The 21,543-nt window shown below is 34.3% G+C and overlaps 2 long non-coding RNA genes across 2 annotated transcripts in view; one reads left to right on the top strand and one right to left on the bottom strand.

Annotated features, from left to right (window-relative positions):
- The window catches only part of LOC120598699 (uncharacterized), a 6,439-nt gene extending 1,379 nt beyond the window's left edge, over positions 1–5,060 (bottom strand). Inside the window, exon 1 of the long non-coding RNA XR_005651712.1 lies at positions 4,918–5,060. This is a non-coding gene — a long non-coding RNA (uncharacterized LOC120598699). The remainder of the gene's footprint in view (positions 1–4,917) is intronic.
- Positions 5,061–17,839: 12,779 nt separating this feature from the next.
- On the top strand, positions 17,840–21,543 carry LOC120598701 (uncharacterized). Its single transcript, XR_005651713.1, has 3 exons — positions 17,840–17,929; positions 21,191–21,235; positions 21,457–21,543. It is a non-coding gene; the product is annotated as an uncharacterized LOC120598701 (long non-coding RNA).

Here is a 21,543-nt window from a genome sequence, read left to right as displayed (position 1 = left end):
TCATTTGGCCATATTGGTTTGAGAAGACTGTGGTCTTCTCAAACCAATATGGCCAAATGACAACAACAAAAAAGTATAGAAATATTGTCCTACAGTCAGTGATTAATCATGGATGTTCTTTATTAAGGTGCAATGCCAGGCTTTAACTGAAAACACTGGAACAGCTAGCATAAAATTGTCTCTGCTTTTGGTAAACACAATAAGTAAAATGTACCTAAAATATAAAATTATTATAAGAAACTGGGGTTGAAAATCTGAATTTGATGAATAAGCAAAGAAGAGAGCCTGAAGTTCTTTTCTTCTGCTCATTTACTACTAAAAGCAACAATTCCAAAACTTTGGCAGATAGAATTTCCCACACCCTGCCCAGCCTTTTCTCCACTCAGCTTATTCTCCTGACTAGTTGAGTATATACTCACACTGGAATGTCATCCTCAGGTTTAGGAACACAAAATGGCCAATAACAACCATAATTTTCCAACTCTATAAGAACGATTTTTATTATTACATTTGTTCCAAAATGAAGTTATTGCAATATAATTTGTAGATTAACAGCACATCTTCTAAGAAATAGAATTGAATTCTTTTTTGGAAAGTCTAATGATCATAAGAGATATGAAAATTCAACTTTTTAAAGTCTTGGGGAAGTTGATGGTAGCAATAAAGTTAATATTAGGAATACATAAGAAATAAAATGAATGAAAACTATTTTAGGATTCAAAAAATTCAGTTTCTTTCAAACCAGAATCTCCAAGCATATAAAATCTCATGTAAATCAAAACTAATTTACTCCACCAACTGGGTTTGTTTGCTTTGGGGTATTTTACAAAATTTTCCTCATGTTTCCAATTACAAAAAAGAAGCTAATTATCTTTAAATTAAAGCATATATGACAGCTGATTATGCAATAAACTCACGAAAACAAATTTTTATTTTCCCATGGCGGTACCATAAGATATGGACTATCATAATATTGTGATTAGATATAACCACATGTCCCTGTAAAATGTAAAACTTTGTCCTTCCTGACTATACATCACTGTAAAAACTTAATTAAAATCTGCAAAACCAAGAACCTGGCTGAATATTGTATGTACTCAATAATGATTATTGGCTCATTTAAAATTTTCTGGACTGCTCTAGTTGCCACAGAAGCTAGCTAAAACAAAGTAACTGGATACATTCATTGGTTCCCTCAGCCATCTGAGGCCCCTCTCACAGTGAAAGGGCTCCTGGCCAGGTATGGGACCATAACAGAATACTAGATCCTTTGCATCTAGGTCTTGGCATCAAGCATCAGCCAGGTGATATGTAAAAATGATTCTACTTTCTTTTACTGTATTATCTAATACAACTCTTTTGTGTTCTACATTAATGATACTTTTGTGTCCAAAGCTATTATATTTCATGTTCAGTGGTCAGTATTACTAGTCAAAGCCCATTATGGCTAACTCCTGGGGCATCTTCCTAATAAAATCTATTCCCTACTTGATCAGTTCAGCCCTATTTCCTCCTAAGCCTCTTCACTTTTTGGATCTACAGAAATATATATATAAATATATATATATAAATATATATATATATATATATATATTTATTTATTTATTTATTTATTTATATTTATATATATAAATATATATATATTTATAGGTTTATATATTTGTTTATGTTTGTTTATACTTTTTATATTTATGTTTATGTTCATATTTATACTATTTATATTTATATGTGTGATATATGTATTGTGTGTGTGTGCGTAAATGTCTATTTCTGTATAAAGAAGTGACAAGAAAACATGTGAATATGGTACAAGCATACTCACTTATTAAATCCTATATATTTCTTGCCACTCATAGGAAATTTTTTTGCATTTTATATATCTGTTATTTTTTATTTTTTTTGTGTGTGTATATTTAAAGAAAAAAAGATCTGAGCAGTGAGAATAGAAAGTTTTTGTTAATGGGTAAAGAGTTCCATTTTGTGAGGTGGAAAGAGTTTCGTGGATGAATGGTGGAGACTGTAGCACAAGAGTGTGAATGAACTAGTGCCAGTGAAGTGTACACTTAAAAACAATTAAGATTGTAAATTTTATGTTATGTGTATTTTTTCACATTTTTTTTTAAAGACTGGGTTGCCAATCTATGCTGGCCAAATATTTCTATTACAAATAAAAATTGTTTCAAGTTTAACCATTTTCAAAATCATTTACTAGTTCCCATGAATGAATTAACGACAACACAATTTAATGACTTAGCTTAACTTTCATGGCCCTCATTTTATTTCTCTGAGATCTTGCAACTGGCTACTTAATCTAAGGCATAACTCCTGGTCATTTACTTTCATACTACCAACCTTAGCTAGCTCATGTTCTTCCTTCTTTTTGGAAGTCCCCTCTCTGTTCTCCTCCTTCTTGTAAAAATCATTCTCATTTTCCAAGATGCAAGTAAAATGTTCCTTCTGTCCTTAAGCCTTGTGAAATCCAGATAGTACCAAATAATATCAGATTTTTCTATAAACACAAGATGCTGCACACATATCACCACAAATAATTTATCTACTTTTCCTTTGCCTATTTTTCATCAACCAGTCACAATACAGCTGGGCCCTCCCTGCCAACAGACAGACAAATCTATTGGAAAAGCACAATCTATATATAGTTTTCCCATCTATGTCTTTTTACCTCTTAGTAGGGTATTTTACACAGAATAGACACACAAATGTTTAACTCGTATACTATATCAAGATTGGTAATTTTAGCACTTCTTTTTAGACATTACCTCAGAAAGTTTAAAGTAGCAACCCTCATGACAGTACAGAAAGTTGATGAACAAACAAAGTAAAAATAAGTTGTCTCTGTCTTACCTAAAAGCATTTTTTAAATTACTAGTTAAATGTTAAATTACAAAATAATCACTTTATCAAAATGAAGGCTTCGTCAATTTTAGACAACTAAATGATATATTTAGTAAATTTAGCACAATTGTTAACTGAGGAAATATTCCAGAATTATGAAAGGTGCTATAAAATATGACCGTTCTGAAATTGGTTAAGCTACAGCATAAATAAACGGATTTACTCTGGCTCACAACATTCATTCTTTGCTACTGCTATTTCGTGTTGCTCAACCTTGGACTTAGCATGGATATAATAAGCTAGTTTTGTTAGAAAGTCAGATTATAAAGCCAGTAACTGCTGGAAAGTTTGGTTGGTCTCTGTGGAAACCAATGTATGTGATTGACATAAGTGTTGTTAATGAGAACATCTGTGAAAATTTGACATTTGGTGTGAATTTCTGGCTTGACATTAACTGAATTCTGTCCCTTCCACTATTTTATGCTTATCATTTGCTATTTGTAAAATAATAATCACAGTATGCCTTCTTCATTTCTCTTCCTCTGTGACAACAAAAGAACATACCCATTCTTTGTTCTGTGCCCTCTTGGCAAGAAGGCCAGGGATAAAATGCCTTAGTCCTTTGTTAGTAGAATATAAGTCAGATTCTTCATCGTTCTCACCATTTAGATATATTACAGGAACCATTTTAACCAGAAAACTTGGGTAGGATATTATAATTTATTTAAAATTTTTTATTGTAACTATTGTAATAATTGTATATATTTGCTTGGTGCAAGAATTTAAAATTACAGAGGGTATTCAATAAAAATTCTCCCTTCCACAGAAATGTCACAAATACTTAGTTCCTCTGGGTGGCAATCTAGCTATCAGTTTCCTGTGTAAATTCCTAAAGATGTTCAATACACAAATAAACAAAATGTGTATTTATCCTCATTTTACCCTCTCGTTTATGCTAATCATAGCATTCTATACATATATTTACTTAATTTATCTTGAAGATTATTCCATTTAAATATATGAAAGATCACCTGATTATTTTTCCCTTTCCCATTAACTCTTTTAAACTAGTGATTGTGTCATGCACACTAAGCCATGCGGATGTGTTTATATTTGTATATATGGCATATTCATCATATAGCATGTGAAAGGTATGTAGAATAATGATAAAATGACCACCCATGTAGCTACCTCATGGCTTGATACAGAACATTACCAATAAATTTCAAACTCATTGTACATCATTCATCAATAAAATTTCCTCTTTTTCATCATCCAGAGTTTTTTAAAAGATAAAGCCATGGAGAGGCTATTAATCTAGTGAATTGATTAGGTGGAGTTAGATTAAGAGAATTTAAACTGTACCTGTCATTTTAACCTTTCTTAAGGGTGACAGACATATTTTCAAATCTTTTAGTTTCCTAATTTTTAGTTTTTTTAAAAGGCAGATTATAACAATGTAGAGTTATGAATATAAACATGTTCTCAAAGGTGGATTTAAGACAGGATTGGCCAAAAATACCTGGGAGAATGATAAAATAGGTTCTGCCTTATATAATTGGCATATTTGATTTAGGATGAGCTTTTCTAAAATTTTTTCTTGTCTGTAGATGACCTTTAGCTACAGGTCATCTACAGACAGCTTACAGAATTTGGCACAAAGGTTCGGGTTTTCTAATTAGATACATCACACTTCACCTGGTTTTGGTCTCGCCTAGAAATCTGAGAAAATACAGCCTCATGGACACCTGTAAGCCACTGGTTTCACAGAAAGAAACATACCAGAAAGCAAGCAAGCACCTGCAAGATCACTGAAAGGTGTGAACTATTATTCACAGTTTGCAGATGAAGGAAAGCTCATTCGGGTATCATTTTTCTGAAAGGCAGGCACTTACATGTGTGAGAACAGGATTAATAGTGGTCCAGTCTCTTTCCCATTCAGAAGAAACTTTTTCACCAATATGCCCTCTGTTAGTTAAAAATCTGGTTTAAACTAATAGAAATCAACTAGAGTCAACCTAATCAAAACTGAGAATTAATAAGCAGGATATAAGTTCAACTCACAAATCAGTCAGAGTAACCAGTCAGACTCTTGGAAGGGACTACGATCGGCAATGGGAATGCCAGCAGAAATCTGGTTTTCATCTCATGTCCTTTTTACATTCTTTTGCTTCGTTCTCATACTATCCCCTGTCCCCCTCTCTCCGGGAACCTCATGAGCTTAATGGCTAAAGTTCCAGCCACATACAGAAATTATCTCTGAATCCCACTTTCTAATTTCTTGGAAGGAGAATCTGGTTCTGGTTGGCTAAGCTCGTGACATGTCAGGTATTCACCACTGATCAATGGGGGTGGAGAGGAGGGTTATATATTACTAATATAATAAGCGGAGGCATCTCGTCTGTGGAAAGGCAGGGTTAATTCTCATAAAGGAAGTGTAGCAAAGGGTAGTTCACCAAAATCTACATTTCTTCTTGGAACACAGAATAGACACACAAATGGAACATGGTTGGATTACATGACTCAGTCTATCTTACAGTGACTGAGTTTCTATTACAGAATGTGACTGAAAATGATTCCAGGCACAGATCCTTATAAAACTCATTCATTCCCTTTCCCACCCCCGCCCGCCCGCCCATTTTAAGGCTGACTAGAATAGGATGGCCTTGGAAGACATTTTTAAGTTGGCAGAACTTCAGCCTGGATTTTTAAATGACTGGGTAGAGTAGAGCTTCTTTGCTAGGCTTCCCAAACTTATTACTGCTGTTACTCAGAAGACTTACATTTTTAGTATATTTGAGTAACACATTTGGGGTCTAACTTTTGTGCCAGTAAGTAGATCTCTCCTAACTCACACCAAAGAGAAGGCTCATGGATTGTGAAGACACTTTGGAAGTTATTTTCTATACACCTCAAAACTGTGAAGAGTGAAACAAGAATCATAGGAGAACTGTAAATAAGCCAAAGTAATAAAAGTTCCCTCAACTCACCTATTTACTCTGAAATACTTATTTTATCACATCTGTACAATGACTTTATACACATAACATCACTTACTTTAATCATGGTTTTAGCTGAAATCTTGATATCATCCACTGCTTATATTTATTTTGCTTGGTTCACTCTTAATCACACGTTAAGGGAAGAGCCTCATTGCTTTCCTTTTGTCCTTTGGCCTGCACTTTGCAAAAACGACTCATTGTCCAAAATATTGTCCCAAAATATTGAATATATATTCTATACATAATGTTTGCTTACCAATAGAAATTTCAAGTTGATTCAGCACAACCACTGTCCCAAAAGAAATTACTGCCTAATTGAGCAAAAGAGACGTAGAGTACTACAATGAATTGCAATAGGTATTTTAAATGCCAAACACATTTTTTTATGTGTTTAGTTTTTAAAAAGTTTCCAAAAGTATGTGTTCTGTATCACACGAGGAAATACCTTTTTAGGTTAGTATATTTTATATATGTGTATAGCCTCACAAATGTCTGGAGGATTAGTCTCTCTAATGTTAATAGTGATTATATTATTGTGATGGGGTTACAGGTAATATTGAATGGTTTATTTCCACTTTCTATTTTCTTCTTTAACAAGTCCATATTATAAGCATAATGAAGAAAATCCTAATGGAAAAATATGTGGGAAAAGAGGGGAGTTCTGTTCATTGTTTATGAGTTAATTCTAAAATATTTTTTAAAGAGAAGTCAAAGAAAATGTCATGTGGCAAAGTGTTTATTTTGCAACAGAGAGAAGGGGTGAAGAGATTTAGAAGGAAATTAATGGCACAATCACCCTTAAGAACTCCTCAAATATTTAAATAAGGACTAAATCTGTAAGAAGTTATTACATTTATGAATACATATTAAGATTTTAGTACTAAGTTAATTTAAAAGTTACTCTATTCCTTTGGAGCTGAGTTTCTTTTTACAAGTCAAATGGATATTTTGTATATTACTATGGCCCAGGAGAGGGCAGACCACTACACACAAATAAATTTAACTTGACCTTTTAAAGAAGTAAAGCCTATGGCATGACCAAGTCCTTGTAGAACAAGATGGCAACTCATCCTCAAAATATGTGTTGTTCTTTTCTCTCAGTGTTTTCGTTCCCATTTGTAACCATCTTCAAACACAAATGCTTCTTTCTGAATAAATTATTATTGTAATAACTTTGGTACCACATTATGCTTCCTAAAAGGTTTGCATTTATTCTTAAATCAGATCTTTTCCACTTAGTAGTGGATCCCTTTTAAAATGAAAGTTTGCTATTTCTTACAAAGGAAGCAAAGAGAAAGAAAAGAAAAATACTGTAGAAATGAACTGGTCCTATACTTTCAAGTAAGCAAAGAAATGAATGCCAAATTACTTTATTTAAACGAGAGGAAATGATGATATGAACATGAATAATCTATAGTTCACTGAAATTAAACTCCTTGTAAAGTTAAGCCTATATCCAAACTATACAATAATTTAGTATTATCAAATATGTTTTAACATTTGAGACCATTTACTCCCTTCAAAATATTTAACAGATAAATTATTACCATGTTAAATTTTTTAAACTACCAAATGATTTTATCGCCATGTTAAATTTTTTAAAACCACCAAATGATTTTATTAAATGTGATGTTATACATATATATAAAATTGGTTAAGTAATTATATCTTGTTATATTTGAGGTGCTTCACTAAGAGTCACCAAGAATTCATCATAATCTATTGTGCCCTTTTGCCATCTGGTTAAAGCTGTGTTTGAGGCTAAACCCTAAAGTACAAAATGTCAGGTTGATATTTAAAATAAGTTCAAGATTTTAAAAGTTATCCAAAAATTTATTTACCTTTGCTTTTCTCATTCTCTGTTTAATGAACTGATATTAAAATGACCTGCCATTATTAAGGTAAGGGCTTAACAATTACAAACATATGTGCAAGTTAGCATGGAACTAAAGCCTGAAATTAATGGAGATCCATTAATTTGGCTTCTCGGACATTTATTTTTCTAAGGTTTTATTTTATTATCTACTCTTCTAACAGAGGACACTTAACTAGTTACTGAACAAAATGCTCCAAATATTTTAGGTTGTATTATGATAAATAATTTTCGATACAAAAGAAAAACTTATAAGAACAAGTTAATATTTTCCCAAACTCCAAAGAGATTAAAAATGTATTGACATTTTAGTCAACATAAAGCTTTAAGTCAGTAACTACATTTACCAAAACTATTGTTTCCCAAAGATTAGATAAAAATTATCCTCACTCATTATACTCTAGAATTGTTATTATATCTGTATTATTTTATGTGTTATTGGACAATTTTTTTTAAAGCTATGTTTACATAATTTCATTCTCGAAGAACAAATATTTCTAATTCCGAGATGAAAAATTTTTAAATAAACAGAATTAACTTTGAACTTCAAATAGGAAAAATAAGCCTCATTTCAGCTATTCACCACCTCTGGGTGGGGTTCAAAAATTATAAGAAAAGTACAGATGACTCAGAAGCCTTGATTTGTGTCCATTTGATTTTTTTTTTTTTGGATGACATATTAGGCATAAAACAAATTCTTTCATGATCTTTTCATGTATCTTGATAACTTTAGCAATAAAATGAGAAACATGGTACATTACTAAGGCTCTCTAAACATGCTTTCATCAGTGGAAAATAAAGAGAGCTAAATATTTAGTGACTAAAGATTTATAGCTCCTCATTTTAGGCAGAGTATAAACTCTCTGGCTTGTTATGCTTATTCATGTATTTGAAAACTAGATGGCTTTCCTCCTGCCCTGCCTCCATGGAATTTAAAACATGCCACCTGTTCTAGATTTTTAATCTTCCTGCATTTATTAGCAAAAAATTATATCGTTTTAATTTTGAAGGTCCCCTTTCTCATTTTGTAGATAGGAAACTAATTTCCTAGAAGGATGTACAATTTCATACTGCAACCTGAATTAAGAATTTTTATATTAAAATCAGACACACTAACTTATAGTCATTTGTCAGTAATAAAGAATTCAAGAAAACTATGAGCACCATCGCAGCTATAAACATCGAGGGCACAGAAAAGCAAATATGGTTAGCCACTTCAGTAGCTACCTGGTTCCTCACTGGTCTCACCCATGACTAGCCACATTCCCCAAGTCTGAGACATAGCTTTTTTCCTGATAAAAAAAGAGGGGCTGTAATTCTTTACCACTGAGCAAATTATGGAGAAGAGTTATGCTCAACTACCTGTATTAGAAGTTCTATATTAGAGTTGTCCAATGAAAATAAAATGTGTCGCTAATAGAATTTTAAATTTTCTACTAGCCTCATTTAAAAAATAAATAAAAACAGGTGATAATATGTTTAAAAATCTTTTTTATTTAAGCCAACATAGCCAAAGTACTATTTCATCATGCAATCATTATAACATATTATTAACGAATTATTTTACATTCTTTTTTTCATATTGTTTTCTAAATCTAGTGGATATTTTATACTCATAGTTCATCTCAATTCAGACTAATGACTAGCATATTGGACAGTGCAGTTCAACATCATCCCTCCTTCACTTACCTGTACAGATTCTAAATAAAAAGAAATAATTAAATAATCATGAAACTCAAGAATAGTTTAGCATGATAAGTACAAATAAGCTGACAATTAGTTTTTAAGTCACTAGGGTACAGTACTCATATGTGCCTGGGTTCTAAAGCCAGACTTCTTGGTCTCAAAACCTCCTCCCTCTGCTCTCATCAATTACATGTCTCGGGCACATTAGTTAATCTCCTCGTGCTTTGGTTTCCTCACCTATAAAACAGCAAGAATAGAATATTACCTGCCCCATAGAGTAGTTAGAAGATTAAGGAAGTCAATATGCCTAAAGCACACAGAAGAATGCTGGGAGACTTAACTGTGCTTCAGGTGTTGGCAATAATTATTTTATTATTATTACTATTATTATTTCTCCAGAATAATGAATCTCAAAGTGTGTTCTTTGCCCTATTGGCATCAGCATCACCTGCAAGCTTGCTCCAAATGTAGAGCTACTGAGAATCTTTATTTTAGCAAGATTCCCAGATGATTCACATGCATGTTAAAATATGGGAAGCAATGTCCTAGAGATTAAGAAGAGAAATTATAAAAATGACAAATATGACATCTGGAAATTATAATTTATACTGTAATTTGCAAAGAGAAAAACTGATATATTAGGGTTCTCCAGAGAAACAGAACTGATTTATTTATTTATTATGAGGCATTGGCTCAAGTGATTATGAAGGTTGAGAAGTCCCACGATCTGCCCTCTGCACACTGGAGGGCCAGGAAAGCCAGTTGTGCAGTTCGAAGGCCTGAGAGCCGGAGAGCGGACGGTGTAGGTGCCAGCCCGCGTCTGAAGCCCTGAGAACCCGGAGCGCCCCAGGGCGGAAGATTGGTGCGACAGCACAAGCTCTGCTGAGGCCTCGCTTGATGCAGAGGGCAACCTGCTTTACTCATCAGCCAGCTCAAATGCTAACCTCTCCCTGAACCACCCTCACAGACAAACCCAGAAATAATGTTTAACCAGATATCTGAGCATCCTGTGATCCAGTCAAGTTGACACATAAAATTAACTGTCACTCTGGGGAAAATTGAACAATTAGGCAAGTGGAGAGCTATAAAAATATCAAAATGCAAAAGGGAAATTTGACAGAGATAAAGTAAAAAGTCAAGGAATTTTAACAATAACAATCAACTTCAATTTTAATGATTCAGCACCACAAGAAGACTAATCCATTGTGACAGAAGAAAGTTTTAAAAAAGCAAAGGTAGAAACAGATGTTGCATCTCAGGGTCTTTCTCACAGCCCTCCCTGGTTAACAGTTCACGTTTGCAGAGTAATGAGTTAGAACCTCTTAATAGCCCGGTATTAAGATATTAAAGCAGGTGCTTTCTCCTCATTTAATAAATAGACTGAGATCTGGAGAAACCATGGCTTTCCTACAGTACAAAGAGTTAAATAACAGAGATAAAAATGCCATGACTAAAAGGTCATGGCAATAAAATGGCATGCTAAAATTTTCTCAGATCTTCATATCACAACAGTATATGTAGGATTGTAATAATACTAGTAATAGCAATAATAATAATAATAGCAGCTAACATTGCTTGGTACCAGTTGCTATACTTCAGGACTTGACATATATTAACTCAGTGAATCATCATAACAACCCTCTGAGGCAGTTGTTATTATTTTTTTTATTTTATAAATGAAAAGAAAAATGACACACAGATGGGATGTTACTTGTCTAAGTTCCCAAAGCTAAGAATTCGCTGAGTCCAGCTTGAACTTACGCAATCTGGCTCCTGAAGCTATATTCTTAACCACTGTGCTATAAATACTGCCTACTAGACTTATTAGTTGGGGCAAGGGGTTGGTGGACTACAGAAGACCTAGCTGCCCAACAGGGAGTTGAATAATAAATATGCAAAAGGTCCCTGGTTCTATAAAATACTTTATTCAGGGTTTCTTTTAATCCAAAGATAATTTTAACACTTAGCTCTTATAGAAAATACTACATAAAACAATATCTGGTATATTGGCTATTAAAGTTAACACTATGTAGAATGTTGAATATGAAGTAAGTGAATCTTTGAAAAGCTTTTCAGATTTGACTAAAGAATCTCAAGTCTATCTCAATTAAGTAATAATACTGTTTTGTAGAGCTGACATCTCCAAGGGCTAGATGGAATGCGGGTGTGTAGTGAGAAAAATTAACCTTGCCAACTAGCAGATTTTCAGGCTGTTCTGATACATTTGGCCCAGCTCAGTGACTTCAAGACCAAATAGATCATTAAAATCTAAATCTCCTTTTGTGTGATAAGGTGTAGGTGATATAGAAGAAGTTTGTTTATATCCAGCACATCCCTGTCAATAGCAGGAGTCTACAGATTTCTTGTTCTGAACACAACAACTCACCTTGGAAGCCATAGTGTGGCCAGTGCCCAAATACTAGTACTTTTATGAGTCTTATTCATTTGCTGGTTGTTTAGGCGTTCCACTGATGCTTTTTCAAATGCGTTTGATACTGTACACTTCCTGTTTCTCACTCCCCAGTGGAAGTTCCACCTCATTGTCTCTTCTGGCTGGATTATTCTCCTTGCTCCTGTAGATGTCCCTCTTCAGGGACCTACAAGCTACCTAAAGCCCCTGCTGTCTTGGCACTTTCCACCCACAGGACCTCATAGACCCGTGCCGCTTCAGTCCATGGGCCTGCAGACTGACACCAGGAGCTCTGCTGCCCTTTCATACCTCACTCCTCTGTGACCTGTAACATCAGCACTAACATCCGGTTCTGGGTTAAGCAGCTTTCAGATAAGAAATGTCATTCATTCCAGATCCAGTGATGGAACACATTCTGTATTGTAAGTGTATAAAAACCAGAGAAATAATGTACCCATTACTTACACTTCACGAGAAAAGGAGAAAGGCAAGGATAGTTATGCCGTCTTGAGCTCCACTCACTCCCAAATTTGTACTCTCTCTCTTCTTCTGGTATCTGTCCCTTTTGGTGTAGTTGCCATATGAGAACTGTTGTATTTTAGCAATATTTGTATCCCGAATCTAAAGCCTTTTGTTCTTAGCTTTGACCTGTCTTCAGAGAAAGACTGCAATAAAATCATGAACTGCAAGGGATCAGGAAAAATCACAATAATCTTACTTTCTGCCATTATTATAGCAAATATTCAAATTATAAAGAATTTAAAATCTAGAAATTTGAATATAAATTAAAGAAAAAATGTTTTTACTTTTCAATAATATATACTGAATTAATAGGTATACGTACTGATAAATGAAGGCTAACACTAGCCAAGTATAAAATGTTTTATTCAGCTGATTAAAAATTCCAGTAATAAAATTAGAGAAATTAAACTAATACTCTAATCTATCTGGACTAATCTAATCTAATGGTTGCTCTAATCTCCTATTTCACAAGGATTTAGAGAAGGAGGATGGAAGAAGCTCTAAAGCCAACCAGCTACTGTCATCAACCTTAGAAATAATTATTCTCCTCATTTTACAGATGAGGAATATGAGGCTTAGAAGTAATGTTCTTGCTCAAAGTTCTCTGAAAAGCAAAATCTCTTGAATTATGACAACGATAAAAAGCATCTTGATATTGGCTCATATTAGGGATATCCATATTCATACAATCTCAATTTCATATAAAAAGATATGAGCTTTTCAGTATAGTTACCAAAATTAGATACTATTATTTAAAACAGTAGATCCAGCTACTCATGCATGTTCAAGGTCAGACACTGTCAAAGGTCAATACCAAAGAACATAAATTCCAAGTAAAGCTGCGAGAAAGCCAAGTCTCCTGCTTCATCCCAACACACGTAGCCTTATAAATGCCTGAGCAACTGTCTGAGCATTATATTTTAAATTGTAACTCAGCTATGAGATCTGAGCAGAGTTTATCTTAAAATAATGGAATGGCATCCAGGTCTTCCCAGGCCTGACTAAACCCTATACACTAAATCTCCCAGGATAAATGTTGGCCAGCCTTGGGAGTAGAAAGAAAAGGAAGATAAATATGGAGAAGAATGGAAAAAAGGAATAAAAAAGGGAAGAGGGGAGAGAAGTTGTTGTCTTCGTCTGTCCAAACATGGTCCAAGGGAGAGGACATTTTTCAGGCCACCTGAACTGTAGTCTACCTGGCAACAATATCTCTTGTGAAGATGAATTCTTCAGTCAGAAAAAGAAAAATTAATAGCTTCTAATGTGCTTAAATGAAGAGAGTAAGCAAGTAGGGTAATGTACTGTCCTGAAATTATCCTATCTACCTAGTAGATATGGATCTGATTAAGTTAATTAATTGTATTCTGGTTTATATACCTCAGACTGTTGTGAATTAGCTAGAATGAGTAACCATTTTTCTGGTCATGCTAAATCTAGGGCAGCAATAAGAACCTGTTTCATGATTAGCAAGTGTGAGGGCTAGAATTAGGACCATTGTAAGTTCTTCCTTCAAACTATGCTGCTCCTACACCAGTGGCTCCTAATTTTTTTAAACTCAAAGATTCATTTGAAAATCTGAAAACCAGAAATGCACATATAGCACACACACAGAAAGATGTCTATCATTTCAAGGGATTCATAAAGTTTGCATCTCATCCATTGACCCTCACTTAAGAACTCTCATCCCCAAGAGACTTGCAGTCTGATTCAGTAAAAGATAATCACAAAATTTTCATTAGAATAATTATAGAATGCTGTACTACTTACACACCCATGTGTGTGGAGAGAGAGAAGAAAAAGAGAGAGAGAGAGAAGGGAATTGCTAGGGGAGATACCTTGAAGGAAGAATCTTGAGCCAATGAAGTAATTAATTTCTGTGAAGAAAGAACAGGAAAACATAATCCCGGTAGCATAGGGGCAGAGAGGAAGGTCTGGGACAGAGATGCATCTTGGGCACAGTGAGTTAAGTTAGGCTGAGGTAGTTTACAACCCTCACAGCTCAGCACCTAGCTGTTTTAATGCAATGGTTTCTTTTTTCACAAATCATCCCATGGGGCTGAGCAGCTGTCTAGGTCAATTGCCCTTTAAGTGGCAACTCAGTAATCCAGGCCACTTCCACTTTTCATCTCTGCCCTCAAAACCTGAGGCCTTCTCATGATTGCTGTAGAGGGTAGAGTATCTCATATCTGCAAGAAAATGCTTCAGTCTGGAAGTAAGATAGTTCACCTTTGTCGCAGCCCCTTGACTGAAACTAGTCACGTGATTCTACCCAATGCAATGGGGCTGGGACATAAGGATTGCCATATATTCAGAATAAGAGCAAAACCTAGTAAGTTCCAAGAATGTCTACGACAAGACATGTCTAATAGAGGAGTCCTAATTTGTTTGCTGTGGGTGTCTACTGTTAAATTCTCATTTGTCTCCTCTACAAATCCTCAATTAAATATATGCTCTTCTCATTCTTTATAAGGACCCATAGAGGTGCCAAGCTCTGCAGATCAGTGAGGCCAAGAGTAGGTACATAAAGCCCCACTTTGTAGGTACAACTGGAGTACAGTAAGCAGAAGATTCTAGCATCTGATGATAAAGTGCTAGAAGACAGGCAACTTTCCATGGTGGAAAAGAACTGCCTGGCTTCCAATCCAGGCTACATTCTACAATTCTGAGAAAGTTAAGTGACTCGACCATCTGTGAAATGAGTAAGCTGGATTTGATAACTTACTGTTAAATTATACATGATAACTCTACTGTTAAATTTTACAATAGATGAAAAAGCAACTAAAGAAGAAAGAAATCAATTTAAGGAGTAAAATTATTTTTGTCAGGTAACCTCATTTTTTAAACTACCTGACCAATCAATCTATTGCTACCTCTGGTAATCACTTCTATTAATGAGACTTTATTAGGTAAGATATAGCAAAAATTTAATTTTGTTGTTCCTTAAACATAACACTCAGTATAAAAAATACTCCAGTCAAATCAAATGGGATAAAGTATTGACTTTGAGTACATTTGATTTTTGTTTTATTTTCCAAATATATACATATATTTGGAAAAATGTTTACACACACACACAAAGATCGGTAATATTCAGCACAGCATATATCTCTAAACATTTGATAGATGCATTTAGGACAGTTAACGTATATAAAGGTGATCATAAATCAGGGTTTATCTGGGACAGTCACAGCATAATTATAAATAGTCCCCCATTTCATTCTCAGATGTATCCCAGTTTTGACAGTAAGTTATATGTCTCCCAATGTATATGCCATATGATTTTCAGTAACTGATTTTCTGTATACTCATCACGGGATCCTTATTAGCTACTGTTATAATTAGACCTCAAATTAACTTAAACACTACAGGAATTCATGCAAAATATCAGCTTGTCTTTTATCCCTGGATGTTCACTCCAGTTAGAAAGTTTTCCATGTTCACATCACCAACTAAGGCAATCAAAATGAGCGATTGTTTTCTCCTGGCTCATTAACAAGAGGAAATCCTCCATTTGAGGTGAACAAAATCACTTCTGATTTCTCCAGGGTAGGCAGAAGCCAGTAAAAACAAGGATTATCCTGTTCCATTTCAGCATTGGTTTGAATAAAATACCTGATGCGTAGAGCACTGAGAAACATGATCACAGATTGGTTTTTTTGGTATTCTGCTGTGGGAGCTCATACCATCTCCTAGAATAACTCTTCTAACTCAAAGAATTTTTTTTTTAATTGTTACAGTGTTCCTTAAGTATCAACAATTAGGTGAAGTAAGACCACCAAATGTTAGTAGCAGCAACTCAAAATAACAATGAATTAGTGTTGACAAAAGTAAACTTTGCATCACCTCTGTATTTTGCTCTGTTAGCTCTCAGAGATACTCTTCGCAAAATTCTACACATAAAGAGATCTGTTACTTCTCCCTCACAGACTCATGACTGCTCTATATACAGTACATAGTTTGGTTATGTTAGCATGAGCATAATGATAGCATAATGGTCAGAAAACAAAATGATGTTTTAATTACATCCTTGAATCACATTAATTTAATTCAACTAAAAATCTGTGGAGGGGAAACTATTAGCCACTCAGTAAATTCCACAATATTTCAAAAAATAAAATTGCCCTATTTGGTTTATTTTATATTCATGCATTGCTGATCAAAAAGCTTTATTCATAATCCCTTTTTTAAATTTAATATGTTTTTCTTAATACAGAGTTTTGTTCCACTTCTATTATAAAGGTTTCTAAGCTAATTATCACTGAGCACAGAAGGTATGATTCTAGCCATGAGTAGTTTTTCACAGATACAAAAAAACTCGGGTTCTCTCCTTCACTGCCACCCAGAGTCAATGAATATGAAAAGCAGAAGAGGGTATGAGACATTTGTAATTGATTGGCAAGTTGGTAGAGGGAAAATCATTTTGAAGCAAATCCCAGATAACACATGATTTTATCTGTAAATATTTTAGTCTATATCTCTAAAAACAATAAGGATTCTTTTAAACCAAACCATCATTAAGGTAAAATTCCATCATTATACCTTAAAAATAACAATAATTTGTTCATTTTACCAAGCTTCCCAATTGATCTATTGAGATTTTTAATTTCTAGTTTAATATTTTGAGATCCAATACAATTAATGTTTTATAAATCTTTTAATTTCTCTTTTACTCTCTTTTCTCTCTCTTTGCAAATTATTTGTTGATAAGAAGTAAGTTATCCACATTCTGTAGAGCATCCTACACTCCAGATTTTGTTGATTACAGTCCCATGGTGGCATTTAACATGTTCAGCAAGTTTTACCCTAAACGCTCATTTCAATTTTTTATTTATCTGTTTATGATCATGCTTAGGTAAATGGGAATCGATCCCCAAATTTCTTATTCTCAGTCCAGAGAATACATCTTCTAATACATCTGTGGTTATCTATTAACTTATATTTATTTTCTTATTCATTGTTTGGATTTCATACATAAAGTGACTCTGGAAAATATTTGGAATAATATAATTTAAAGGAGAGGATAGAATTGTAGGCTGAGCTATCATTAAAATGGTTCCTTATATTGAAATATAATGAGTTAACAGTGAAGAATTCTTAGTGACCATGTCAATGACATTTCATCATCATACAATAAAATACAGAGGCTGCATCCAACAGCAATCTGGAAAACATCCACGGGAGTATGTTTATAGTAATATGAGCTGCTCAATTTTGGTGCATTTTTTTTCCCAGGCATTTCATAAAATATAATCTCAATGAGTTTGTGTTTTGTTCTGACAATTTCTTTCTAAAATATGGCTGCAGAAAAATAGAGCTGAGACTCTCAGGCCCGAGGACTTGAAAATATCATAGTTTAGATGTGAAAATCTTTGATTAAAGTCTATAAATTCTAGTAGATGCTGATTTGATGAAGTAAAGGCAAATCTTGGTTATTTCCTAGATATAGTGTTACCGATCCAAAAACATGTACTTCAGAAAGCCAAAACTGAAAATGTCATTGTTCGGAGTAAGAAAAGGTTTATTGATTGAGAAGGTGCCAACTGAGAAGATAGAAGACCTGGTGGTTTCTCAAATCAATCTTAAGTACAGAGTTCAGGCTTATTTTATGTCAAGGAAAGGGGAAGTGGGAGGGGCAAAAGGTGATTGACCACTGCAGACATCTCAGTGATAGCAGGAGTCTGAGGAAGATTGTGCTAGTTGCTGTGAGTCTGGTCAGGAAGTTCCTGCAGATCTTTGATAAACAATACATACAAGCCACAAGCCGAATATCTCTAAAGATAAGCATGTCTATATGCAAGACTAAGCAGAAGCTATTAGCCTGAAAGTCATGAGAACAAAGCAGGCTTGAACAAGATGGAGTCAGAGAGACCTAGCATTTCATTCTGTTGTAACACAAGTGAAAGTAAAGCAATGTTTGTTTTTGCTGTTAACTGCCTGGCATTTTCTTTATTTGCTCATTTGTTTTAAATTTTGTCAGTATATCAATTCTATAGATGTTTGAGAAAGAGCTTGGAATTTATACAATTACTATTGTAATACTCATTACAGAATATAGATAACCATAATGATATTAGAACTTTTAAAATATATTTTGAAAAACCCTTACTTGTCCTTAACTATGTTAATCAATGAAACTGAACTAATAACATACTATTCCTTTTCTATTACTGTTTTACTTGAAGAAATTACTGAATCGTTGTCAAATGACCTGAGTTCTGGCCTTGATATTTACCAACCTCGGGAACATGAGAAGGTTGCTTTAACTCATGATATCATTGGGAGACAACTCTCTTGGGTGTCCTGAGGTGCTGACGGCCTTTGTTGAGCCTTGAAAAGATCATCTTTTCAAGAACGTTTGTGGAAATTAGAAGTAAATTCTTTCTTTAGAGCAGAGTGCAAGTTTGTTTACTCTCTAGTATAATAAAGATAATGCTTTTCTCTGGGCAAAAGTTGGGTGGATTGCTCTGCAACCCATTATAAAATGGTAAGGTTTCCTAAGCTTGGGACTTCTCAGCCGTGACACAATACAAGGGCCCTATGGGACAACATGTTGCCGCTGAGTGCACAGACGTCACTCTCCGTAGCACCATAAAGACTCAGTCTGCTGTATCTCAGTATTGTCTAGAGTACTGCATGGTGTATATGTGAAGCTCATGCTTCTGTCTATGTTGTGAGTAATTATTTGTTTTCTTTCTGACCCAAGAGTCTTATGACTTCTGTCAGTTTCTATAACCCTGTAGCAGGTTAACTTGCTAGCTCGCAAGCAGAGAAAAAATCCTCACAGTTCTTAACACTTCACATAATTTGTTTATTTTTAGATTTAAGGGAATGATCTGCAAATTGGTTTATATTATTTTTTTTTTAGTTCTGATCCAATGCAGAGAAGAGTCTTCTTTCATGTCCTCAAGGGTTTACAGCCTTCTGAGGCTGAAATGTGTAAAGTGTCCCAGGCACTGTACCTTCGGCCCAAATGAGATTCAGTCATTCTGACCATGTCTATAACCTGATTGGAGAGCTAACTGAGTTGGAAAGTGGCAATAAAAATTAACTGTATAAGGGCACATATTTATCTTATTCTTTGGCAAAAAGGAAGAGACGAGATTGCTGTCTGTTGTGACTAGGAAGATCAGAAAATGAAGAAAACCCCTGTGGAATGGAATCTAATCCCAGGGTGGAGCGGGGCTATAAGAATTACTTTTATGAAAAAAAATCATTGAGATATGGGAACAGTGATGAAGCATAAAACAGATTGGGAGAGACGAGAATTCTCCCATTTCTGCACAGTACTTCCTTCTCTCAGTGCCACAAAGGCTCAGTCTTGTACATCTCAGTATTATCTAGAGTAGTTGTATCAGAGCAGCAGCAGAGACCACAGTGTTCAACAGGAGACCAACATTTGCAGCGAATACAGCAGTACCCGGTATCGGCCTGGTAGGAAACTGTGACTGTCACTTGTGGAACCAGCTTATAAGGGCATGTGAAGCAATCCTGGGTACGACTGGGGATGTTTGACAGGCAATTCCCAGGGTATTGAGTAATATACTACTTGAGCAGGTTGGGACAAAACCTAAAACAATTTTTGTCATTATCATTCATGTGGCCCCTTTTGTACCCATGGCTAGTGAGACATGAGGAACCTTAGGTTATATAGTAAATGCAATGAAATATGAATGTTATGACAGAGCTTAGTATTATGAAAACACAGAACAGAAAATATTTGAACTAGATCTTGATAAGTAGCCGATAAAATAAAGAGAATCCTTTAAAGAAAAAATGTTGCAAAGGCATAAACTCTGGATTACATATTTCAAGTTGAATTTTAAATTTTGACTTGAAAGAGCCAAATTATCAATATTTTCAAGACTAAATTGTAAACTCAATGACAGAGAAAATATGTTTAAAAGGTACATTTTACATATATAAACCTGAATTTCTCACCTAAAAAGAAATTTATAGCAGTAGCATCTCATGCTTTGCAAACTCAAATTCTGTTAATAAAATGATTCTTCAATTACATCCTTTAGTAGTGTCTATTTCTATATCATGTATGTATGTGTGCATTCATTCCGTGCAAGTTTACCGATAAATATAGTCTTCCGTTTTTCCCCCAAATGTTATATATTACCTTTATACTTTATCAATTAATGTTTAACCAATAATTGATTTAAATAAAAGGCAATTAATACATAACTCTTTAAAAATGTAATTTCTTGCTTGTAAATTATTCACCTCCATTTTCAGTTTCTAATCATCAACCAAGTCCAGTTAGAACAGTTTGAAGGAATGAATACTTAAGGTTCCTCATGTTTAGGTGGATGTTTGAAAGTGATAGAAGAAATATCTCTAAGCAGTTTGTGCACTATATCTGATAAGGAATATGATGTAGATAAAAAAAAAATGCTTTGGCTTGTTTATGTGGCTTGTTGTCTTAAAATTTTTTGTTTCTTTGATTAAAAAGTCAAAGTACAATATATCCTAGAGAAGTGAGGCATTGCCAAGTTTAAAAAGTTCTAAAAGAGTTTTCTTTTGATTTCTTATATCTTTGTTGATCTTTTATATGGAGTGTCATAGTCCTTTATTTGTTTACTATAAGTGTTACAACATTATCTAGTATGTAATATAACAAATTATCCCTTAAATTACATTATTGAAAATTTTCCTTGAGTTATTAAATCACCCTGTTACATTGAAATGAAGAATTTTCTTTTCTAAGAAGTTATGTGACTTTAACACTAGCTGATATGAAATATTCAACAGCATAAATATTTGTCTCTTGGGCAAGACCGGTGGTCCATTATATTCAGTGTTCCATCTTTGACATTGACATTTGCTATTGTTTTGTAGCCAGCTACTACTACTCCATGGCTCTTCATTACACCGTAATTCAAGGTAAGATATGTGTGGAAGATGAGGACAATAACAGCTCCCATATCCCATGATCTTCTTACCAAGTGGCTTTGACATTCCTCTCGTTAATAGGTAAGGTCTATGTGTATTTCCCTTGAATCTGAGCAGGCTTATGAATACAGTGGAATCAATGAGACTTCTGAGGCTAGGTTTTTAAAAGGCCACATACATTTTGCCTGTTTCTTTGGGATTCTCACTCTTAGAATGCAGTTACCAGAATGTGAGGACATCCAAACAGCCACATTGAGAGGTACAGCTGAGATTTTGGCTGGCAGCTAGCATCTACACAC

Source organism: Pteropus medius, unplaced genomic scaffold, assembly GCF_902729225.1.
Source record: "Pteropus medius unplaced genomic scaffold, Ma_sr-lr_union100, whole genome shotgun sequence".
NCBI lineage: Eukaryota > Metazoa > Chordata > Mammalia > Chiroptera > Pteropodidae > Pteropus > Pteropus medius.
Note: the sequence above shows the minus strand (reverse complement) of the source record. Positions and strands in the feature narration are given on the sequence as shown.